The sequence below is a fragment of the Myripristis murdjan genome, chromosome 8 (genome assembly GCF_902150065.1).
Source record: "Myripristis murdjan chromosome 8, fMyrMur1.1, whole genome shotgun sequence".
Lineage (NCBI taxonomy): Eukaryota > Metazoa > Chordata > Actinopteri > Holocentriformes > Holocentridae > Myripristis > Myripristis murdjan.
Genome location: NC_043987.1, coordinates 24,328,195 through 24,351,921, shown reverse-complemented (window position 1 = coordinate 24,351,921; position 23,727 = coordinate 24,328,195). Strand labels below are relative to the sequence as shown.

The following is a 23,727-nucleotide window of genomic DNA, read 5'->3' as shown; positions in this document are numbered from 1 at the left end:
TCTGCAGTGGAAAAACCTGCGCAGAGGAACGGGGCTGCACGGTATCCGTCGGTAGAGAGAGAAGGGGGGTACACAAGGAAGGAACAAGGAGAACAACGGGCCCTATTTTTAGGTCCAGCCTCTCCCCTTCACAGAGACTCAGGATTCCCAAGGAGAGAAGTGAGCAGCAGGAGGGGAGGTGAAAAGCTGGCGAGGCTGAAGCTAAAAAAAAAAAAAAAAAAAAAAAAAAAAAAAGGGAAAAAGCCACGCTAATATCCTGGCCTCAATACAACCTGACCCAGTTTCACAAAGAATCTCAGGCCGCCATGTTGAACTGGAGTAGGCGGGGCTTCAAGGTTTACAGCAGGTCAGGTGAGGGTGAGAGCTGGGACACACCAAAACCACATCCAAGAGCTACAACGCCGAGGCTGATGGCGAGATTAATTATCGTCCCATACACCTCCGGCCACGCAGCCTCAGGATAAAGAAAGAAACAAAGAGTCCTTCATCCCTTCGTTTTCACACCACTCTGAATACGTCGTTGTCTTGTTATAGGAATTGCGAGTCTTTCTGCTTGTGGGAGAGGTTTTGTTCACTTCAACCTGCTCTCTCTGGTTAATTTGTGGTCGACTGATGTGGGTTTTTCCAATGGACGATGCCAACATTTTTTACAGAGCAGAGCCGTCAATGGCTGATATATAATGCTGATATCATGTTGTTGTTCTTGTTATTTATTTATTTATTTATTTATTTTACATCTGATAAAACACAACAACTTAACCCGTTTAATCCCACCGGCAACAATTCAGAAACATAAATCAGAAACAAAATCAGAAACAAAATTGAAACAGCAAAAAAAAAAAAATATATATATATATATAAAATTTAGTGCACTTAACAACAGCATTTATCAGCAGACAAGAGGGAGTGCCAACATTGTTCCACAGCAGCCGCACTGACAGGCTGCCTGCAGATGTGTCTGCAGACATTTTGTGTTTATCAGCATCATGAGTGCAGATATCGACCGATGCCAGTTATCTCAAAATGCCAGATATTGGCCTGAATAAACGGCCGACCGATAAATTAATCAGTCGATCTCTATTAGCGATCACAGGCAACGATGGGCTTTAGGGCTGATGGCCGACTGTGGGAGTGGTGTATCAGGGGCTTTAGGGTGAGGACACAGACCAGTGAAAGCATGCAGTGTCAGCTATTCTACTGCTGTGCTGATTTAAAGGTGCACTATGCAAAACTGCAGGGTGTCTTGAGATTCACCTGACAAAAACATGCAATACACATGTTATTGCATTATTTATTCCATTTTTTTTTGTTTCAGTTGAGTTTAAAGGATCCTCATTTCAATTGATCCCCTGCAATTTCACATAAGGCGCCTGTTTCCTATTATGTAATCAGGATCACCTACAATATCATCTCTGCTGTTTTTTTTAATACTTATAAGCACCAAACATGTATCGCATGTTTTTTATCAGATGAATCTCATGCTGAGAGGCTCAACTGCTGTTCTCGGCACAAAGTGGTGTTTGTGGTATAGGCACAACAGAAGCGAGAGACACGCTGCACGTAGTTTGATGCAGGGCGATCCGTTCTTGGTGCACAAGTTGCGGTTGTGTGCACAGAGGGAAAAACAAAGAAAATTCAGCCTGCCCTATCGATGTAAAAAAAAAGGACGGTGCTCGATCAGCTTTTCAAAGTCCCTGAAAACTCTGGGCTTTATCGGAGCTTTCTATCTCTTAAATCTCATTTTCTTTCCCTCTGTTTGGATGAGAGGCATTGTGTTTCAGCAGCTTTTCATTCAGGCTGATCTGTGTCACATGCAAGGTTTATTTGCTGGACTTGTGGCACAACCTTGAAAAGAGGATTATCTCCAAACCACTGCGTTGTGTAGATCACAACTGCAGATGCACATTTACGCACACAAACACACACACACCCCTGACATGGTGAAATCAAAGCGAGAGAGAAACTGATACAGAGGGAGAGTGAAGCACCCTGAGGCTCCTTTGGTGCCCGGTTGTGTTGGGCTGTGTTATCTCCCCCTGAGGTTGAGTTTACAGCGCCTTGCCGAGCCCCTAACAACCCAGTAAGACAGCAGCTCTGGTAGCAGAACCACATCCCTGGTGTTTATGTGAGGACGTGCCCAGGCCAGTCCCTCAGCCCCCTGTCATTACCTCTCTGTGGGGAGCTGCCGGGCCCGTTGCCTGGAGAGAATGCCTGGGAGACAGACAGCTGTTGCCCCGATCAACGTCACTCGTACTTCTCAACCCCCAAGCTGCAGTAATGCATCTTGGATCATGCACTGAGGAGGACAACTTGTGTGCAGTGTGAATGTGCATGTTTAAATTCTTATATAAAGTCTAATAGGGCGGAAAAATTTGGACAAAGGCCTCATCTGAAAGGCAAAAATTAGACCCAAAGTCACAGCACTGCTCACGTCTCTCTGCGGACAGTGAGGGCTTTTGTCGAGTATTTGTTTGTTTCATGATGGAGGGAAACACATACAGTAAAGTGCTTGATGTCCTTCAGAGAAGGCAAAAAAGGCAAAAAAAAAAAAAAAAAAACATGGTGGAGTGTCTGCTTTGACATAGCAGGCTGGTGTGTGTGGGCGATGAAGGGCATGGAGGGGGGAACTGGGGTCAGAACAGCTGCTCAGGGCTGGAGGCGGGGGAATGAAGCGGGTAGAGCGAAAGATGGCACAAAGCGCCACGAACTCAGCCAAACAAAGCATTTCCCCCCTGCGGCAACACCTCCCACTCCGCAAAGCCTTAAAATAAAGTTTCTCGATATCCATCCCGATGAAAGAGCTGTTGGTGATTACTCTCCCCGCCAGCTCCCTTCCAGCAGAAGTGATTTGTGTGCTGTAGTTTAACGCGTGCTGTATGAAATTCCTATGTGAGCTCCAAAAAAAAATCAATATGCTCGCAGCGAGGAAGGGTTCAAGGCCGCCGGAGTCTTCCCCTCAGATGAATGATCTTTTCCCTAGCTCGGTTAACTCGGCAGAATCCGAGGCCAGGCTGTGAGGACGGCCCGCATGCAGGTAGGGATCATACCGAGCGCTCCTCTCTTCATCCATCTGCTGTTTTCCCCGACTCCTCCCTTCTCTTCCTTCCTGCTCGCAGTGCAGCATTTCTCTCCAACTCTAAACACACTCGTCTCCAGGATGCCCCGTCCTCGCGCGAGCTAAATGTGACCATTATTTATCCTGTTTATTTTATTTCTGCTTCCCTCCGTCTGTGATTTTTCACCGGAAGTTTTCTTTTGACCACTGGGCCGTGCAAGTGGAAGCCCCTTTGCCACTTCCTGAACAAAAGGGGATTATTGTAATTTAACACACTGTGTCTGTGAGCGTCCTGGCTGATTTACTACACTCATTACAGGCAACAGCAACGTCAGCGCCGCACCGCCCTGCACACTGTGCAGGCTGCCCCGTCAGGAGGATTTAACATAATTGTAACACTGCAGCAAGGTGGTAATACCAGTGAAACTTTGAAAAGCTGCTCTGGCAGATGTGAAAACACGAGGGGAAAGTGAGTAAAGCCTTCCGTTGTGGTTTCTGTCTCTCCCTTTCTCTCCCATTCCCTTTGGTTCAGTGTTTGCATAGCGAGGGGCACCTGAAGGACAAGAGAGCATGCTGTGCAACATCCACAAACACACACACACATGCACGCACGCACACACACACACACACTCACACAAAACTGCACGAATGCTCAGCAGCTAATCTGATCAAACATAAGAGAGACAGAAAAAACAGCTCGCTCCCTAATCCTATAAGATTGTCATCAGAGAGCAAACATTATGGTAAAACAGCCACGGAAGGGGAGACAAGAGATTCATTCACCTTGAAGACAAACAGGAAGCAGAACATCTTCCGACAAGCACACACACACACTCCATGCATGCAGTGCAGTGCCCAGCAGAGGCAGAGTGTACCTGCAGCACTAAAACACCTTTCATCAAACCTCTGCTTCCTACTGCATTTCACGAAGCTTTCTGCAGCGGCACCCACATCCTATCGCAGGCGGATTCTTTCATGAGCCGCAAGTACGAAGCCTTGTCTGTCAAAATGCAGAACCCAGATTGAAATCGACTACCAATTTCAGGCGTATGAGTAATTAAAATTCATCGTGGGCGCCCTTTCTTCAGTGGAGCTAGGCATGGCTGCACCCAACATTTTTTTTTTTTTTTCCCCAGAAGCTCATCTGCAACAGATAGCAGGGAAATTATGGCCCGGGAAATGAAATGAGCCCTACAAGATACCTGACACAGGACTGATGCATTTTATCCCAGCTAAATTCATTTTTATGCCTTGTCATCATAAACATTTAATAATAATGTCAGCGAGAGCGGTGGATTCTGACGTGGTTTGCCAGACTAATGGAGGTTTTGCAGATTGTGCAGAACGCATCAGGTGACAGCGGTGAAAAAAAAAAAAAAAAAAAAAAAAAAAAAACGGTATGTGTGACAACGCAGGGCATGTTTTTCCCACGGCAGCAAATGTATGCAGGATATATGCATTAACCGCGAGTGTAACGTGTGATTTTGGGTGTGATGGCTAAGAACATTTTGCATAAAAACATTTTTGCTGTGATTTTTGCTTGCCTGGATTTTTTTTAGTGTGTGTGTTCGCAGAACTGTGCTCTACAAATGAACATATAACTGTTCCAGTACTATTAAAATACTTAAGATAGGCTCAAGTTTTATCTCTACTATTCTATTTTTGATTTATAGTTGTGTCTCTTTCATTACATTTGTTTTTTAATCATTATTTTATTCATTGGGCTTTCTTGTGGTGAGAGAGACTTTTACCTCTATCTGGTTTGCATCGAAAACAGCGGTGCCTTTGCTTTTTCCCTCTACCATTTGTTGATTTCTCTCTTCTATTTTTTCCCCATTTGTTGTATCTGTCATACTGTTTATATTTGAATTTTACGATTTGATTTGATTGCGGTATTTTTATTCCTCTGTCTCACAGGACGCCTCCAGGGATAGCTGCTCCTGCTCCAGTCTTCCCCGGGCTACAAGGTCATACAAACAGCAGGGATCCCTGATACGGGAATCCCTCTACATCATGTTACAGCCACCGAATCCCGCATTCAGACATCACAGGGGCCAATCCAAGATGGAAGATTAATGACCTCTGACTAAGACCACTGGGAATCAGCGGACAAGCTGACACTGTGATAAACAACAGGGAGAGACAGAGCGATGGAGCGAGGCTGATCTTGTCATCTGCTTATTTCTGTAATGGCATCTGTGTGTTTCCTGTATAAGCAGAGGAAGAAAGAGGCTTCTCTTGAGTAAAATTAGCCCGCTGCAATTTACATGATTGTCCTCTGTGAGAGCCAATATGTTCCACACAGCCTCAGCAGCCTCAATTCCCCAACACTGAGCTCAATTTATGGTTGTTTTTTTCTTCAACATACCAAAACAATAAATTGCAACAATAAATAAAGATATTCTGCGTCATATAGTCCACATTAATCTGTGTCTGCACGTTTAATTCTCCACATTTGTGTGAGACAGGCTTTTCATTTTAGGGTGTCTGCTTCGGGTGAATGTCATATAGCAGGGAGTCAGGGGTGAGCTGGATTATACCTGTCAAATTGAGACCAGCAGCCGCACAGCAGAGAACTCATCGAGGGAATGATGATCGAAAGAAGAAGAGAAAAATGGCATTGGATTTCCGAACTAGCACCATCTATACAAAGTCAGCCTCTTTGACGCTGGCCAGGTAGGATCCTAACCAGCGTGCTGCATTTTCCGCCCCATAAAACTTATCAGACAGCTCATTACCGAGTGGGAGGCATTGGTTGTGAATCTGGCCTTCTGGGGGAGAGGATAGGACTTGCGATACATGTGCCTGAGGAGACACGAAAACAGCATCTTATCAAAAGAAATTTTTTTTTTTCTTTTTTTTTTGGCCTCCACATCTAGGGTATCGATTCTGATTATGAGAGCTTGTTCTCTAAACTTATGGCTTTTCTGTCAGGAGGGGAAAGTGAAATTGATTGAGCAGCCATGTGGCAGGAAGATCCACTGACTCTGATCAATGGACAATGAAGTGGCTCCTCCGTGAGATAAAAGAGACATATTCATGGAGTAACATGGCCGGCTGGAGCAACAAATCACTGTCAATTTCTCCCCCCCAAAAACAAGCACGCGGTATCCCTGCTATGCCACAGTTTTAAAAGTATGCACTGTATTGTTTGTCTAGTCTAAGGACGCGACCTTCCCTCGATAAACTGTGATACGTTCCGAACAGCAGCATCACCATTCCAACACGTGCGCGCCGTGTATGCGTTCAGTCAGTCAGCATTTGTAATTTATTAATTTGAAAAGCAGAATGAAATGTGGGAGAAGGGTAATAGAATGGCTCGGTTGCCTAGCAACTCAGCAACGGTTTTCATCTGTTAATTTACACTCAAAGAAGGTCAGTGACTTGAGGGCCACGAGGAGGAGGAACGACTCCATTCTGACAAAGAGACAAGGATATTATTGAGATTTGGCAACACACACTTGGTGAAAACAGCCCGAGTAAACCTGGAAGGACACAGGCAACTTCAACCCGATATTAAAAATAAATGTAATATTGTAGTACGAGAAGTTGTAAGAGAGATTTGTGTGAACTCGGTATGTAACATTTTACAGGGACAAACATAATAACCTTGGGTTTGATCATGAAGTGTCTGAATGAAGTTTTGCGCACCATTCAGCTTTTTAATATCGGCTCCACGTTCTTTATAAGCATCATAGCGACACGCCTCAGCTGCCAGCCCGGGATAGAGGCATGCCTCGAATGCAGGTGAGAGAGACGCCCGGCTCGCTGGCGGGGGGGAAGAGGAGCTGCGAGCTCAGTGAAGCTCCACGTCGTCCGGCGAGTACATCCAGTCCCCGAGCTGTGCAGAGGTGGTCTGAAGGACACCGAGCTTAGTATATACCACTGATGCACAAGGACGACAATGAATGCTGCAAAATGAGTCATCCTGTTTTTTTTACGCTGCCTACATGGTTTGAAAAACGCAGAGGATAATCAATACATAGGTTTTTGGGGCTGTGACTGAGGTGGGTGCAACTTGTGGGTGTTTGCTTGTACGCCGTCCAGCGCGGTAGGTAATTTAGACGAATGCACGGCGGGTGCTTATAGAGGCATACATGGAACTTTGTTGGGAAACAGAGAAAGGAAGAAAAAAAAAAAAAACGATCGCACTCTCTCATTGATCTGTCACGACTGGCCGAGTCTATTTCTTCTCGCCACCGCATTGTTTTACCACATCATGTTACATCAGCGAGGAGGCAGGGAGGAAGGACTGAAGGAGAGCTGTCAGTGAGACTTCAACAGTACAAAGCGGAGAAAAGCTGCCAATAGTGGGTTTATAGACTCTCTCTCTCTCCCTCTCTCTCTCTCTCTCATTCGCTCGCTCTCACCCTCTCTCTTTTAGAATGCTGAGTCAGCATTCTGCATGCATGCAAAATGTCACTATCAAGCAGCCTACAAACCTTGCACAATACAACAGCAGTGGGTCACTAGACATCAACCTCACTGGTGTTTGGCCTCAAAGCAGCCACGTAATTTCACTTCCTTTGCATTTGAGTTATTGTTTGTGTCCTCTCGGCCTCAGCTGTCAGCCTGTAGTTTGTCCAGCACTCGCTCCCCCAACCCCTAAAAAACCCAGACACAGAGAAAACCTCATGAGGCATTACCTCACAGATGTCTCTCTCTCGCTCTCTCTCCCTCTCTCGCGCAGACACACACACACACACACACACAGACACACACACAGACGTGCATAAATACTGCCACGGCTCTGCTAAACAGTCGACTCGACACTTTTTCCGGCTGATTGTTCAGCTGCTTTCAACTTCTGCTTTTTTAAAGTAGAGAGAAGAGAAAACAATGCCCAGCTGCACATCCTCTTTCACTTTCTGTTATGCTGTGGTTTAACAGCATAACAGAAGTCATGATTTGGTAACCAGCCACACAAATAAACAACTGAGGAGATGACTTAACCTGACAACGTCTGCCACGGCAAAGCCACATGACACTGAAAGATACCCTTAAAGAAACGGGATTAAGAACACATTTTTGGGGGCTGATTTTTTGGCCCTTTGATAAACCTGAGTGATGAGCAAACAGAAATCAAAATCATCCATTTCATCCAGGAATAGTGTACCAGCATGCCAACAAACTAGTGATATGCTTCACTGTTTGCCTATCGGTGTTTACCCTCACAGTTGCTGTTGTTTGTTGCTTTGAGACTCTGATACTACGTCATGTGGTTTGTCTGTCTGAATGGACGACATGGCTAATGACAGACAGATGGTTGATCCAATCACCTGTTATGTATTTTTGTAAACACACACTGCTGCCAGGCCTCCTCCAAATTGTTTCAAACCCAACAGCGGCCAGACTCTGTTTTATGAAGAAAAATGAGTATGGCTCAACCGTCTGCACGGGCATTTTGAACGCACCGTCTCCAGCTGCTCATCACATTCACTTTAAAGTGTTCCTCCAGCTTGACTGCTATATAGGTCTGCCAGCCCGATAAGGCCTTACTTGTTACAAGGCATGTCAAAAAAAAAAAAATAAATAAATAAAAAATAAAAAAATAAAAAAATATTATTATTATTATTATTATTATTAATATTATTATTGTTGTTGTTATTATTATTATTAACAATAATAATCATAATAATAATAATAATAATAATATATTTTTATTTTTACTAATAATAATAATAATAATAATAACAATAGATCTGCACTTACTAGTATTTTTAATTTGTGAGGAATCAGTGTATTAACATTATATTAAAATGTAAGTATTTGCCACTATTCATTTACTTTTTCAATGTAATGCAGGTGAGTGTGAATGAGAAAGTAAAAACAAACTAGTGTTGCTGCCATTGTTTCGTTATGACTATACATGCACTTATATTATGAATTGTAAGTATTTGTTGCTCTAGCACTGTCGTTTCAAATTCACCGATATATTCACATTATCATCTGGAAAATTTGCCAATATATTGATGCATGACAGGGGTATAGACGACTTGCCTACTTGTTACCGAGGAATAACTTTAAAACGTTGTATATAGAGCCACAGAGCAGCACAGACACACTGAGTTTGCACTGCGGTAACATGCAGCCAAACGATTGCGTAACAACGGCTCAATTATTACTGTAACTGTGGACAGATGCAGTGCTGGAGTGGAGCGGTTGCAGCATAACCTATCAAGTCCCCCCCCCCCCCCCCCCCCCGTCATTGAGATGCACTGGAGACCATTACCATCCACTCTGCACTAGTCTGTGCAGAATGTGCCGGAGCAAGAATGTGACAAGCCGCTCTCCGACAACAACAGCAGCACCGACTTACCGCTTGGCTCGACCTGGCCGAGACATTTTCAGGACAACCGAAGCCGGGTCAATAACGCATTTACACAAAGCGGGGGCCCCCCATTTCGGTTTCCTTTCCAGTCAAGATCCCCGTCAATAAGGGATGAGGCTATTGACCCAATCGTGCTAACAGCCCTACATACATGACAGCCATAACATACAAGACAGGGGCAGGCAAACACGGTGCCACATCAACACAGCTGACTGCAAATCCCGTCGCTCTGAAATCAATACGTGAAAGGGGTGGGGAGGTGGAGGTGGAGGGCTGGGAGATGGTTATGACTGATAGCTGGCGGCCAGGGTCCTATATCGCCTCTGCAGCGTTGACTCTGGGAAATGTGATTCTCTCTGCTCTCGCTCTCGCCTGGCAGCGAGTCGGGCGACGGGAGGGAGGGGCCGAGCAGGAGACGGGGAGCAGGACACCCTCTCACAAGGACAAACTCTGGAGGGGAGACAGCTGAGGAGAGCGTTTAACAAGGTTAGGCAGCGGTGTGTGTGCCCGTGTGTGTGTGCCTGTGTGTGTGTGTGTGTGTGTCTGCATGCATATGTGCTTGTTCTTGTCTGTCTGAAGCTGCGCGCCCTGAGACGTGCAGGTTGGCCCTCGCCCATGTTCCACTCGGCGGCTCCTGGTCTCGCTGTTTGATAAACTCGCCTCTAATCGGATTGTTGTGCAGTTATCTCCCGATCTAATGGCGCTTGGCCAGCCTCAAGGTTTAGCTGACCACCACAGCAGCCTCAGCCCGGCGTCTTCCCGCTCCTGCTTCCCATTCCTATCACCATATAACTCTCCCTCCCTCCCTCAAGCTTTCACCTTGACCTGCTCGGTCTGCTACCTGCTGCATTTTTCATCCTTGTAATCCCTCCCAGGTTGTTTGTTTCCCCTTGTCATTTCAGGAGCATCGAAATACTCTCCCAACCCCCCCAAAATACCCCCCCCCCCCCCACACACACACACACACACACACACACACAAACAACATAAAGCCCCCTCCCTCCACCCTGTGTTTCACTTTCTCTGCATCCTTGGCAAGACCTCCTTCTTGCATCCTTTCATCTCCGCTCCTTTAGATTCCCTCCTCCGTCCCTCCTCTCCACCTCACTCTCTGTGTGTGATAGCAGCTGGTTCCATCACGGCGCCATTGTGTTGGCCAGCATGGCGTTTTGGATTTACACACAAACACACACACACACACAAATGCAAGTACACACACACACATTATTGGTCTTTGGGTCTCTCTGGAGTCTTGAGTGTAAGTGGCAGATAGGAGAGTGGCTGCACCACAGGGGCTGGCATTGTCGCCAGCACCATGCATGCTGCTTCCACAATATAAACAACACACACACTCACACACACACAATGTGCTCTCCTCATAGCCACAAGGGATGTAAATAAAGATGAGCTCATAGGAAAATGCACACCTGCTTCCTATACTAAAATATACACTCACACACACACATATGAGTAGGCCTCAGGGAGTTTTTTTTCTTTTTTTTTTTTTTTTTCATCAATCTCAGCATGAGGCTTCTATAAAGACAGTGTGAATACCACTTATCTGAGGCGAGGGGGACAACTGGCCTGCAATTTACATCAGGCTCACTGTCACCTGTGATTAACCCTCACCTCTCTTGCTTGTTTACTGGGTGCCTAGTTTACATGTTTCCTGGAATACTTCCTCCTGTTCCCTGAAGCGCGACTTCGACTGGCAGCAACAACAACCCCGTCTCTCTACTCACCTACAGAAACGCTTCTGCCAGCAGCCACAGAGTACACAAACACACGCACTCACATGCTCATCACCACCTAGTAAATAAATGTTATCAAATAAATATGAAATGGAGCCTCTACTCCCTCAATAAGTAGCGCTTATAAAATGGCTGACTCAGAGAGCTGCTCTCTCTCTCTCTCTCTCTCTCTCTCTCTCTTCCTCCCTCTGTCTTTATATCTGTCTGTCTCGCCCCACAGGCAAGCAACCAGGCACCCGTGGCTGTGGGCTTGATTGCTCTCGCCCTTGTTTTGCTTACTTTTTCAAGCTCCATGCCCCGCTGCCCTCGCTCCTCAATGGAACCCCCCCAAAAGAGAAAAATGGGGTTCGAGGAAGGGGGCTGTTACACTGAAAGGACTCCGGAGCGACACTAACAACCGCAATCATGCCGACAAGTATGTGTCGCCGTTATGTAAGTGCATTTTGTGAGTTTGTGTGCATGTGTGTTTGTGCAAGAGGGGGAATTCTGTTTTGAACTGGTTTCTAATTGGTCATGGATATATGCTGTGCATGAGGCCGGGTAAACAACATCCGATGACAGGGAGAAAGCGCGTGACTTTAATAAAATCGCGAAAATAAACAAGGAGGGGAAAAAAAAAAGTGGGTGGTGGATTCTGGCACAGAAACAGGATTCCTGAATGCAAACATCAACGGCCACAATATAAAACACACAGGCAGGGGGCTTTCTGTAAGCAGGCAGAGAGCCCATCTTCACCCTCTCCACTAATCTGAGGCCCCCAAACGAGATACAATGGAAAACATAAATTGGCTGTTGCACTGTAACCTCCAATATTTATGATTTTTTAGAAAGATGAAAGCCTAGTAAGTTGAATATTAACCCCGAAGAGTCAGGATAAAGTGTTCAATTCATATTTGCATGAATGTTCAGTGTGTGCAGTGATTTATTTATAGTTTAGTTTAATAACCAGTGGCGTGGTGTGACTTCTCCACTAGGTGGGGCTACAACCCGAGATAGCTTTGTGTATTTCGAGCCAGCTGCCCGTGGCTAGCAGTTTCTTTTTAAAAAAATATATATTTTGCTGGCGACTTGGCAGCTACTTTCACTTCACATTCATCATTCATCACCTCTTAAAACGATCAATGCAAGAAAAGTTGCCGGTACGATCGTATTTCCTGTTGTCCCTACAGCCGTCCAATATTAATGATCAACTGGGCGGAAAATCACCACAATCTGGCAACACTGCTCGCGTGTAAATTTTTCTGCCCCAGTTCTTTTTGGCGCGCAGTGTCAACCAAACAGGGGCCACCAGGAAAAGCCGATTACACACACACCTCGCCACAGGGTGGAGAACAGTGCACCCTGAGGCACACAGATCATTTGTAGGCAACACTTTTCCATTAGTCATCGCACATTTCTGTAATAATGTATGATTCATTTGAGAGTCACAACTGAAATGTATAGCCTACACACATGCAACACAAGAATAAAAAAAAAAATCTATTAATATGTGTATTTCACGATAGAAATAGCAGGAGGGGCGGTGCCTTAATGGCTCCCACGCCTCTGGTAATAATAACTCCCAAGACCTGCATAACCTGCTCAAAACCCACTGAGTATTTTCATCAGGAAGTGGTTGTTGCTTTGAAAACAAGTCGAGATGCCTTTCCTATGTTCCTCGGAAGGTGTTGCATCTCAAAAGCGAAGATAAGAGCGCCATTGAGATTCAGAGAAGTGTACAACCGCTCGCCATGTCTGCGCAGCCCGTTTGATAATCAGCACCCGCTTCGCTTAAGGCATCGACGTCTTTCCTCCTCAGGTTTTCACTTCAGGTGCTGTGTTTTTTTGAGGAGGGGTGACATACATTTTCTCGGCAGTTCGGCAGAGGTACGGCATGGTTGCCACGGTAACAGCCTCAGAATGCGGGTGCACGCCGACCAGACCTCCCCTGCAGATGACAGTGCTTAATGACAAAACACAGTTGCAAAAAAATGTCGCCGTGTTGCTGCTCTTGGCAAGGCTGCAAGGTTAAACATCAAGGAAGCCGGCGTGGAGTTTTTCAAATTCCTTTCCCCGAAAAGCAAAAGCGTCCAAAGACAGCTTTGACACAGAGAGAGGGAACACCCATCACTATGAGGATGTGATTTGTGGGACCCAAACGAGTTAGTTGATCCGCTGTGAGCACGTTTTTTTTTTTACTTCTTCATTCCTTTAATCATTTATTTAAGCATGGAAAGGCGCCGCTGCTCCGTTGTTGCCACGGGGTTAACGTAAGCGCTAGCTATACTAACAACCTGGATTTACATCTCAGCTGGATTATTGACATTTGTTCTGGTTAAAAGCAAACAGCGTTAGAGGCAGAATATTCATTATGTGGGTTAGAGCTGATTTCACTCAGTCTGTGTTTTCCATATCGCTGTTATTCCAGTAGCAGCAGAGCGTCACACAGTTTGTATAAGGTGGAACCCATAACTTAATTTCCACGCCAGCAGTTCCTAAAGTCGGCTGCATCACCTGGTCCAGACACAATTAGGACATTTTGAAACATTTCCTCAAGGACAAAAAAAAAAAAAAACGGCCATGTTTGTGTTTTGGACTAGCTGAGTTATGGATGAAGCTATCTTAAGTAATCTTATTTACTTCCACTGCAAAGGACTTTTACGCCATGAAAAATTGACCTTAAGGAATCCCTTAGTGTACAAGGTGCACTTATTTGGTTAAGCGTAACCTTATTTGCTTAAGGATGTTTCCTTAGTACATTACTTAACTTTAATTTGCATTTTTTCCTATGGAAATCTGAAACAAACTGCTAAGGAAATTGTTCTGAGAAAGATGTCTTATTTAAGATGTTTTATGCAATGCTATAGGACATTTATAGCCCAGATGTACCACAGATACACATGGGTCATCCAGGCTGGTTTGTTTTGTCAGCAGATTGACAAAATATCATAAAAAGGGTAAAAGAAATCCAAAATTATTGTAAAAATGTCCTAATCTTGTCCTGTTTGATTTGGATGGAACTGCAGCTGCTTTTCACCTGAGATTGCACCTGCATTTTGTACGTATCTCGATACTGCATGATTTCAGCTGGATTGCATTGACATCTAATATTAATATTAAATGCTTCTGGCATGCACACAGAAACAGTGTGTATGCCAGTTTCTGTGTTTCCTTGACCAAGAGTTTTACACACACATGCCACTTCTGCCCATTAAAACTGACAGGATATAATTTGCCTCACTTGTTTACCGTCAGCATCTCTTTTTTTTTTAAAAGCATATTATGTAAACAGCTAGTTACATGAGTAATTTCCAGAGATGAACTGGAAATTTGAATTTACACTTTGCTGATGAAATGTGTTTTGGTTTCATTTGCACCTGTAATTAATATGTTTTGCTTGATCACAACACCATCCAGTCACCTGGGAAGCATGTTAGTGTCAGGTGTGAGGTCTACGCTGCAGATATATTCTTTTTCTTTCTTTTTTCTTTTTTTTTGTTGTGTATCTCACCACAGTCATTATCTTCTTACCTCATCTCTGCTCTGCTGCTCTGTGTTTTCTCTCATCTGGAATATTTCGTTCCTCTGTGTTACAGAGCCCTTAACACTTTTAACCCGAACAGCCTATGAGCTGTTCCTGCTGACATCTCTGCAAATGCACATACAGACACACACTCACAAATACACACCAACAGTCATATGCACTTGCACACACACACACACACACACACACACACACACACACACACACAGTTACACACGAGCATACTTGCATCCACATGCTCCTAAAAACACACAGAAAACACGCACACACATGCTTACAAACGATCACGGCGGATGATGACCTCATGCTGCCTGCCACATGCACAGTCACCGCCTGACTATGTGACAAACCAGTTATTACACCGCAGCTGGCGACTGCAGGACGGTTTGAACTGACATGGCTTTGCTGAGACATCCTGCAAAACAAGAAAGAAAGACAGGAAAAAAACAGCACACACACACACACACACACACACACACACACACGCACTGGATTATCGCTCTGAGACTTTGTGCAGGTCTGCCCAGGCCTGACACAGCAGCATGAACACAGCTGGCGAAAATGGATGTCTGGATACATCAATGCATGTCGCCGCCTTTGCCACTTAGCACCTCTCAAGGACTACAAGGCGAGGCCGACTCGGGTTATACGAGGACGGGCAGACGGAGGAGGAGCAACCTCGTGTTTTGACTGTGCCGTGTACATGCAAAGTGTATGGAGGCACATGTTCTCTCTCTCTCTCTCTCTCTCTCTCTCTCTCTCTCTCTTTCACTCTCTGCCTCGCTTTCCACATCCTCCTGTCTTGTGAGAGCAGGCGGCTGCTCGGGGCTGCAGCCAGCTGAAGGTGCTAATGGCATTTAGCTGTAGCACAGACAGTGCCCTCTCACTTCTCCTTTTCCCTTTCCATCACTCTGCCTTTTGCTACCTTTCACCATCTCACCCACCCATCTTTCTCCTCCTCCTCCTCCTCTCTCTGTTGTGCATTAGCGCTCAGCTGATTAGTCTAGTCATTGATCTGTGCGTTATCTCCACACTGCTGGCCAAGCATGGGGTACTTACTGTCCAGTCACCTAAGGCCAATAAGCGGCACAACTGGGAGCATCACCATCAACAAGTCATCACAAGTCCATTTCTTTCCAGCAGAGCTGAGTGAGCAGGGAAACTTGGCTGATGCGTGTTTGGTCAACAAGCCTGTCGGCCAAGAAAAGTTGGCCAGAGCTTAACTTTTGGAGGCAACAGGCAGATTTCCATGCCTTCTTGCTCGCTTAACAATGCGACTTCTTTTCATGAACAATGCTTCCACATGGCGAATGCAAAATAGATGGGCAAGTCAATTCCAGCCATTCAACGTTTCCCAGATCTGTAAAAACTTTTATTTGAAACACGACAGGAATAAACATCTCAGAAATGATGCTTGGAGAACAGCTGGGTTCATTGTTGGACTCGGCGGTTTCTTAGGTTTATTTTGATTAATGCTAGCTATATTAACTTTAAAGCACGATGTAAAGTTAGGAAAAGCAATACCAGAGCAAAAAATAAAATAAAATAAAATAAAATAAAATGTTTTGCCTGTTCAAAACTTTGCAGCTACACAGAGGCGACTGGTGCCTCTCACACCGCCCACAGTCTTCCAGAATAGAGTGACCCGTTGACTAAGTTGCTCACAGTGTGAACGCAGGGTCAGACTGAAAATATGTTGGGGATATGAGCAGTAACACATTTCAAGACACACACACACACACACACACACACACATACACTGTGCAGTATAACTCTGTCCCTGACCCATTCTTTTGACAATCAGAGCTACATTGACCTCAATTCTTTCCGGTTACCAAACCAAGACCCTGTTCCGTGACGGAGTGACCTTTATCATGCAATCATGCACTCAATGTTACACTTGCACACACACACACACACACACACATTCACTCCCTTACTGCTATCACGCTCACATGCATAAAACACGCATTCTCACACACTCAAACACGCACATGCACACAAATAAAATTGGTTTCTGGGTAGAGTCCAACGCACGGCGCCCTCTCTCTCCTCCTCCACACCTCAGACTAAAAAAGGCTCGTGACAGTGAGTGCTCCTTTCCCTCACACCTACCTTGTCAAGGCTGTTTTTAAACTGGGTCACCCTGTGCTGAGTTTGTCCCCACTAACTCCGACTGACCTGCTCTGTTTAAGCTAATTGGAATCCGACATTGCGCAATGGCATTAATAAGGCGCCACACAATAAGGACTAAAACCACATGGTTCTCCATCCTCCACAGGGAAAAAAATAAATAAATAAATAAAAAAATAACACTATTCAACTGCCTCTCAGGCTTCACCCCTCAGTATCACGTTTCACATTGCTAAATCCTATAATCTATTCATTTTTATCACTTTCTCAAGATACCTGCACTTGGAATGCCAAAAACACATAGATATTTCTCTCCGGTGCTGCAGCAAAGCCCAGCTCTCACTCGCTCACACACACACACACACACACACACACACACACACACACACACACACAAGCTTGGATGCTTACGGAGTCAACATAATGCACACACTGATCTACAGTCCACTCAGAGCCTGAGGCCTGCTGGACTGGGAGCCCACAGATGATAGAAAGCTGAGGATAGCGTAAGACCATCACACCTAATCCTCCAATCCCCAAACTCATATCCTATATATTCTGGAGGCTCAGTCAAGCCTTTCCTCTGTCAGTAGCTACACACACATATATGCACAGGGCTGGGTTGTAACTTATTACATATAATCGGGAGTACGTGATCAGAGCACAAAAAATAAATGGCTATGATTGTTGCATGTCAATGCCAGGTGAAAAAGCAGCTAGATTTCCATCCAAAGCAAATTTCAACACCAATTTTGCATGATCACAATCATTGATTACTTTGGTTAAATTTTTGATGATGTCTTTTAATTATGGTAATATTAAAACGATTCAACTTTTTTCATGATAATGGCATTAACTCATGAAAACCTGTCTGGCATATCGTGGTCTTCGTGGACATGTGCTTTACTTTACGGTGAGAGAAAAGGGAACAGTGTCGAGTCAAGATGGGAGATTCAAGCAGCAGCAGTCCTTCCAGAATGCCCCTCTATTCACTTTGACTTCAAAAATGTGCAGCACAGAAACGTCTATGTCCAGTGCGATTTGTGCAAGCCAAAAATGTTTCCGTCATGTGCAACAACCGCAGCGCTCATCAGCTCATCTGCTCGTCTGCATCTGCCACAGTTGTATATAGCAGCAAATTACAGACATTTGATGTTGAAAATATGGATGTTGCCATGCATAATGTTACCCAAAACGATTATATTGAATCGGAGCATTCCTGTTGCTGGCTGTAGGCTGCTGTGTGCAACGTTTTCTGTCAGTGCAACATTTCAGGGGGACGAAACACACTCAATATTGGGAGAAGAAACACAGTCGTTACCTGTGAAAAGGATTTTTTTTGTGCTCAAAACCCTGCGACTAGACATAAGTAGATAACTGACATTTCTCTTTTGATTCAAAGAAAGCTCATTTTCACTTGTTAAGGTCAAGGTCAAGGTAATCGTTATCATCCCTGAGGGGAAATTTGTTGCGCAGCCAAGACACACACACACACACACACACACCAGTACACACTCAGCAATTCAGACAGAAAACATAGTTACATAATATTAGTCAAAAGGCCAGTAGCAGCAGGGACGAATGCATTTTTAAATCAATTGGTCCTGGCAGAATATATCTGCGGCCAGACGCAACCTGGACTCACTGAACAAAGGGTCACCGAGGATTGGCTGGGCCTTCTTCGTGCCTCTGTACACCTGAGAGAGGTCATCAAGATTTCTCCCTGCAATTTTGTCACACAATTCCCTCTAACCTGTTCCTGTTTTTCAAGGTAAGCGACCCTAACCAGCAAATAAAAGAGAAGGTTAAAAAACAGACTCAATAAATCGAGAATAAAACATTCTCATAGAAGAGGTGTCAACATTTCACTTTTGCTGGTCTAATTCACCGCCCTGTGCAGCACGGTACAGCCTGCATTAAATCTGGCATTACAGTTTTGAACATATTCACACTCAAATAATTTTTAAGTAAGATAAGTTTGAACTGTAGTAGTTCCAGGTGTAGAATGCACAAAGTACACCTGATTTGTACAATTGATTTGACTGACTGTAAACGATGAATATGCAAAATTCATTTTAATTTGCATTGAAAATGTTGAGATGTTTAACCCTATAAAGCCATTTGTATCATATATGATACACATTTTCAATTCCGTTTTTTGTTTTCAGTTTAATCAATACTTGACCAAAATACTGTTGTATACCTTTGAACACTTCCCCTGTTCACCCTGGACCATACCATTGGCACTTCAAGTACATATCATATATCATATACCAGAAAGGTTGTGTAATAACATATTTTTTGAATTTTTTTTATATATATATATTTTGTTATGGGACTAAATAAAGGGTTCAATTTCAAAAAATTTGAATTTTCTGCCAATTCTTTCATAGTTCAGGCTTTATAGGGTTAAAGAGAGAATAGAATATTTCCTGAACTAAATGTTTTGTGTCTTTTTTGTGTCTTTTTTGATGTGAAGTATTCAGATTACATTATTATCATTTTTTTATTCAATAGATTACGTTACCAATTAGAAAAAATGCCACGTAATTCAAAGGAACCTGACCCAAACCTGTGCCTGCATATACACATGCACATACATGCACATATGCACGCAAAGGCCATACACACACATGTACAGTACACCCAAACACACACCAGAGAGGGAGAGCTGGCCTGCAGACACACACACTGACACGGCCCTGAAATGCAGACGAGTCAGAGGAATCATTTAGAGTTGGATAAGGAAGCCCTAGAGAAGAAACCGCTGATTATGCATTCTGTTCAACCTGAGTAAAAAAAAAGAAAAGAAAACTGTCACTGCTTGGGAATTGCCAACATTAAGAGAGAGAGAAAGAGATAAAGAGAGAGAGAGAGGGAAAGAGAGGAAGAGAGAGAGCATCTGTGGAATGCCTGAGTGGCAGAGCATGCCTGTGCTCGCACGACCCTGCAGGAAGACACCTAGGGCAACACACACCAGGTCACAAACGGCATGAATGAAGACAGGGCTGCACAACAAACAGCCAGTGTGACATCCTTTAAACAAACCAAGCAGGCGGCCTGAGTAGCCATCTGCGCAAAATCTGGGTTGTGTAGTGATCACTGAAATTATCCCAAGCGGTGTCTCTGGTAGAAATGTTTCTTTTTTTCATGTGGACGGAGGGGAGCTTTGGCTTCAAGAGCAAAGTTCACTCCTGGGTCCATTTCAGGATCACTTACAGCGGCCGTTGCATTTTCAGGACGCTCAGCAATAAGGACAGATAATGAATTTTAAATGTATTTGCATTATTCTACCTGTGAGGGCAATTTCACGCATTTCTCTCATGAAGATCTTATGAGAAACCAGAGAACACATTTGTACAACTGACCAAGGAGATAAATACATGCATACACATGTTCCAGTGGTCAAACACTCATCAAAATACATTATGAAACACTTTTAAGAAATATATGCGAGCAGAAACACCAAAATCCTGAGAGGGAACACTCAATGGAAGCAGCACGGCTCTCAAGGCAACAGTGCAGTCCTCTTCTTTTACAATCTTGGTGTTGCACAAAAAAATACCCTCTGAGAAACCCTGAGAAAAACAAACAAACTGGGAGGCAATGTGATTTCAGGTTACGCAAAACCTCCACAAGGTCATTCACTGAATCTTACAGAAGCCCTAATAAAAAAACACTTTATCCCTGGACTACTGTATGCATGAAATGCCAAAAATGGGAATCTGAAACACAGCCCCTTTGCTGACATACCCACTCAGCTCCTGTGTTCAAAGCCCTTTTTTTTTTTTTTTTTTTTGCTCCTCATCCTATGCTGTCAGTGCCAACGCAAAAAGGAAAATGGCACCATCTGTGAATCCCTGGCAAGCTTTGTGTGCCAATGCCTATCATCAACCACAGCGGTAAACAGACGTATAATGCAGCAGACAGCAGGCCTCTCCATATGCACCGGCCCTGTCGTCCATAAACGTCCACGTTGTGGCCACTTCATTCATTGTACAGCTCAAAGGCCAGGGTGCGGTATCGAACACTGAAAGCATGAGGGGTTCATTTCCTTACAGCGTGAGAATTGTCTGCACTTGTAGTACTGTAAAAGCCCAATCAGTGAAGCAGGGCGGCCGCCTTGACTAGTTTTCTACGGGTAGGTTCGTAAATTCACTCATGCCATCAGTGCACATCCTGAGTGCTCTCCTTCAGACTGTTCAATGCCTTCCTGTTTGGAAATTCATGGCGTTGTGCTCTCAGAGAGCTCAGAGTGCTCACTGACCACTCCAGGTGAAGGAATGGTTTGTCAGCACGTGTGAATGAATATATTATACGTATATACATATAATATACACATTATTGTGGTAGCATGGCATTCACACAGACTACCTGCTGCTTATAGTGTCCCAAGTGTATTTCCATGGCCAGGCTTGTAGTGAAAGTCATTTGCAGTAAACCGTGGTTAAATTATTGCTAACCATGTTTAGGTTATCTTCTTCTGTTGTTTAAATTGTTCATATTTCTATTTTTTTTCTATATTCCTTGTTTATAATGTTTATATTGCTTTTTGCTATTTATTATCTGTTTATACTGTTTATAATGTAAATTATACTTCATATTTTGCTATCCACTTTGCTGCTGTAATGCGTGAAATTTCCCCACCGTGGGACTAATAAAGGAATATCTTATCTCTTATCTTATCTTATCATTACCCTTGCAGACCTTACTCTAGCTAGCACATTAGAAAGCAGCTGGTGGAGTGACTGACAGCTGATCGTAGGCTGATTCTGTAAGTAATAAGAAAACACGTGCTTTGTAGGCCTCAGCAACCACAAAAAACGCAGAGCATGCACTTTACATCATGCAACCTTTATCACACATCCTGTGATCGGGCCCTATAGCCTCCTTGGGTAAAACCTACCCACCATATGGTACATGTTATGTTGCTGTACACTGCTGCAAAAACAAAACTGACTTTTCTACAAGTCAAGACATTAGCTGGTTCAGCATGCATGATTTATAGGCAAAGGGTAGAGAGCTCTATCTGTCTATAATGTTTATCAGTTTTCCTGGTAGGCATGTACAGTCTATAAATAAGCAGAAGTCTGCGGTGTGCCGGGTGTTGGCACAATGCAAGGTTAGAGTGAAAGCAAGAGTGCAGGAGAGAGCGAGATAAATTAAAACACCAGGCCGATACAGTGCAGCAGGGCAGACAGAACCCAGGAACAGCTTCGGCATCACCACAGGAACAAAAGAGAGAAAACACAGAAAGCAGACGGCACAAGAGGGGCCGCACGAATTGCACGGCGACATCAGAGGAAGAGTTTCGAGCTCAACTCTGTTGCGGTCACGCCTCCAAACAAAACCTTATGCCCTCGTATAGCCGCTGTGTTTAACCTGAGGGGATGTGCCGCCACCACAGTATGTACTTATGGTTAAAGTAAGTGAGCAAACTGCTGGTAATGATGTCACTGGTTTTGATTTCACTTCCTGTGGTCGCTGTCGATGAAATCTGAGGGAGGGACCGTGGATGGGTTTCTGACTAATCATTTATTAAATCGTACGCCTGTAACACGCGGTATTTCAGAGATTTCAACTGAAACGGCAGAAGTAACCCATCTCGGCACTGTGTCACAGCATTTTCAGAATTAGACTGATTGGCCCAAAGCGGAGGTGCTACAATTTCAGGTCAAAACTAGATATATTTATTACTCACTATCCTGAAGAGGAACTGCATAATAAATGGGTGGCAACATCTTTATTTCTCTTTTCTATTGATGTCAAACCAGGCAACCGCTGTCCAAAGTTAGTGTTACCTTAGTCTTTTTAACCTTATGTGCACAGATTGCTGCATCTCCTCTGTCTATTGCATATTTTATCATTATATTGTATCCCATTATTTATTTACTTATTTGCATATTACTCTCTTACCATAGTTCATCACTGTGTAAACTTAAATTTACAGTCAACAGCAAACCAGATACTGAGGCTAAACACGTTTGAGAAGGTTCAGAAGGCGGCGGCTTACCCGGTTGAGTGTGTACCACATATCAAGGCTAAGTCCTTACCAAAGCGACCCAGGCTCGAATCAGAACCCTCTCTCTCTCCCCTGCCTTTCCTGTCACTACTGCATAAAAAAAATCAACTTAAAAAAGTCAGCAGGTCAGAGGTTGTATCATTTCCTTCTTCCTGTTATGGCCCATGTCTGGCCTTATCTTCCATTATTAGGTTTCCCTCAGGTTATTGTCTGCTCTGAGAAAATAGTTGTGAGGGATTTAGTTCTTTGTCATGATTATCTCTCAGTTAGGCATTTCTTTCGGTGTTGATGGGTGAAGCTGTTACAGCTTGTTCTGTAATATTCATCCCCTACAATCAATCACAAATGTCATTTCTTGTATGAGAATGACCACAGATGCGAGCGCACACAAACACAGACACTCTGGGCCAATCCATCTATTACACACCTCCCCCCGCCCCTCATTCTCTCAGTCCTGATCTCAGGCAGATAGCCCCAGCAGGCCACCCTTGGCAGCAGGAGTAGGCGGAGAAACAGAGGAATGAAATGGTGTGGACATGTGGACACCACGTTTCCTCCGGCAGGCCAAACCAAACAGATTGACTGTCTGGCTAAATACAGTGAGGCTGTTGAGGAGTCAGTGTTGCTCTTTCATGTCACCAGCCTTTTCTGCTGTTTTTAATTAACTTGTGTGATGAAAGAAAGGCAAAGAAACAGAACCTGGTCCATTTTCTGGGTTCCCTTGCCATTAGTGGGATTACCTGGGGGAACCTGGGGGTTCACACTTCCCATTGATACTGTAATAGAAGGAGATTTGAAACTCGAGGCACAAGGGCTACACATCACAGAAAAATGGGCTCAGTGAGGGAAACACAAAAAAGAAGTAACAGAACAGTGCGGAAATGATTCCCAGTGCCTCTCAAAAAGATTCAA

General features: G+C 44.2%; 1 protein-coding gene across 1 annotated transcript in view; it reads right to left on the bottom strand.

Moving 5' to 3' along the window:
• LOC115362942 (inactive phospholipase C-like protein 2) overlaps positions 1-23,727 on the bottom strand; it is a 77,870-nt gene that overhangs the window by 43,755 nt on the left and 10,388 nt on the right. The window lies entirely within an intron of this gene.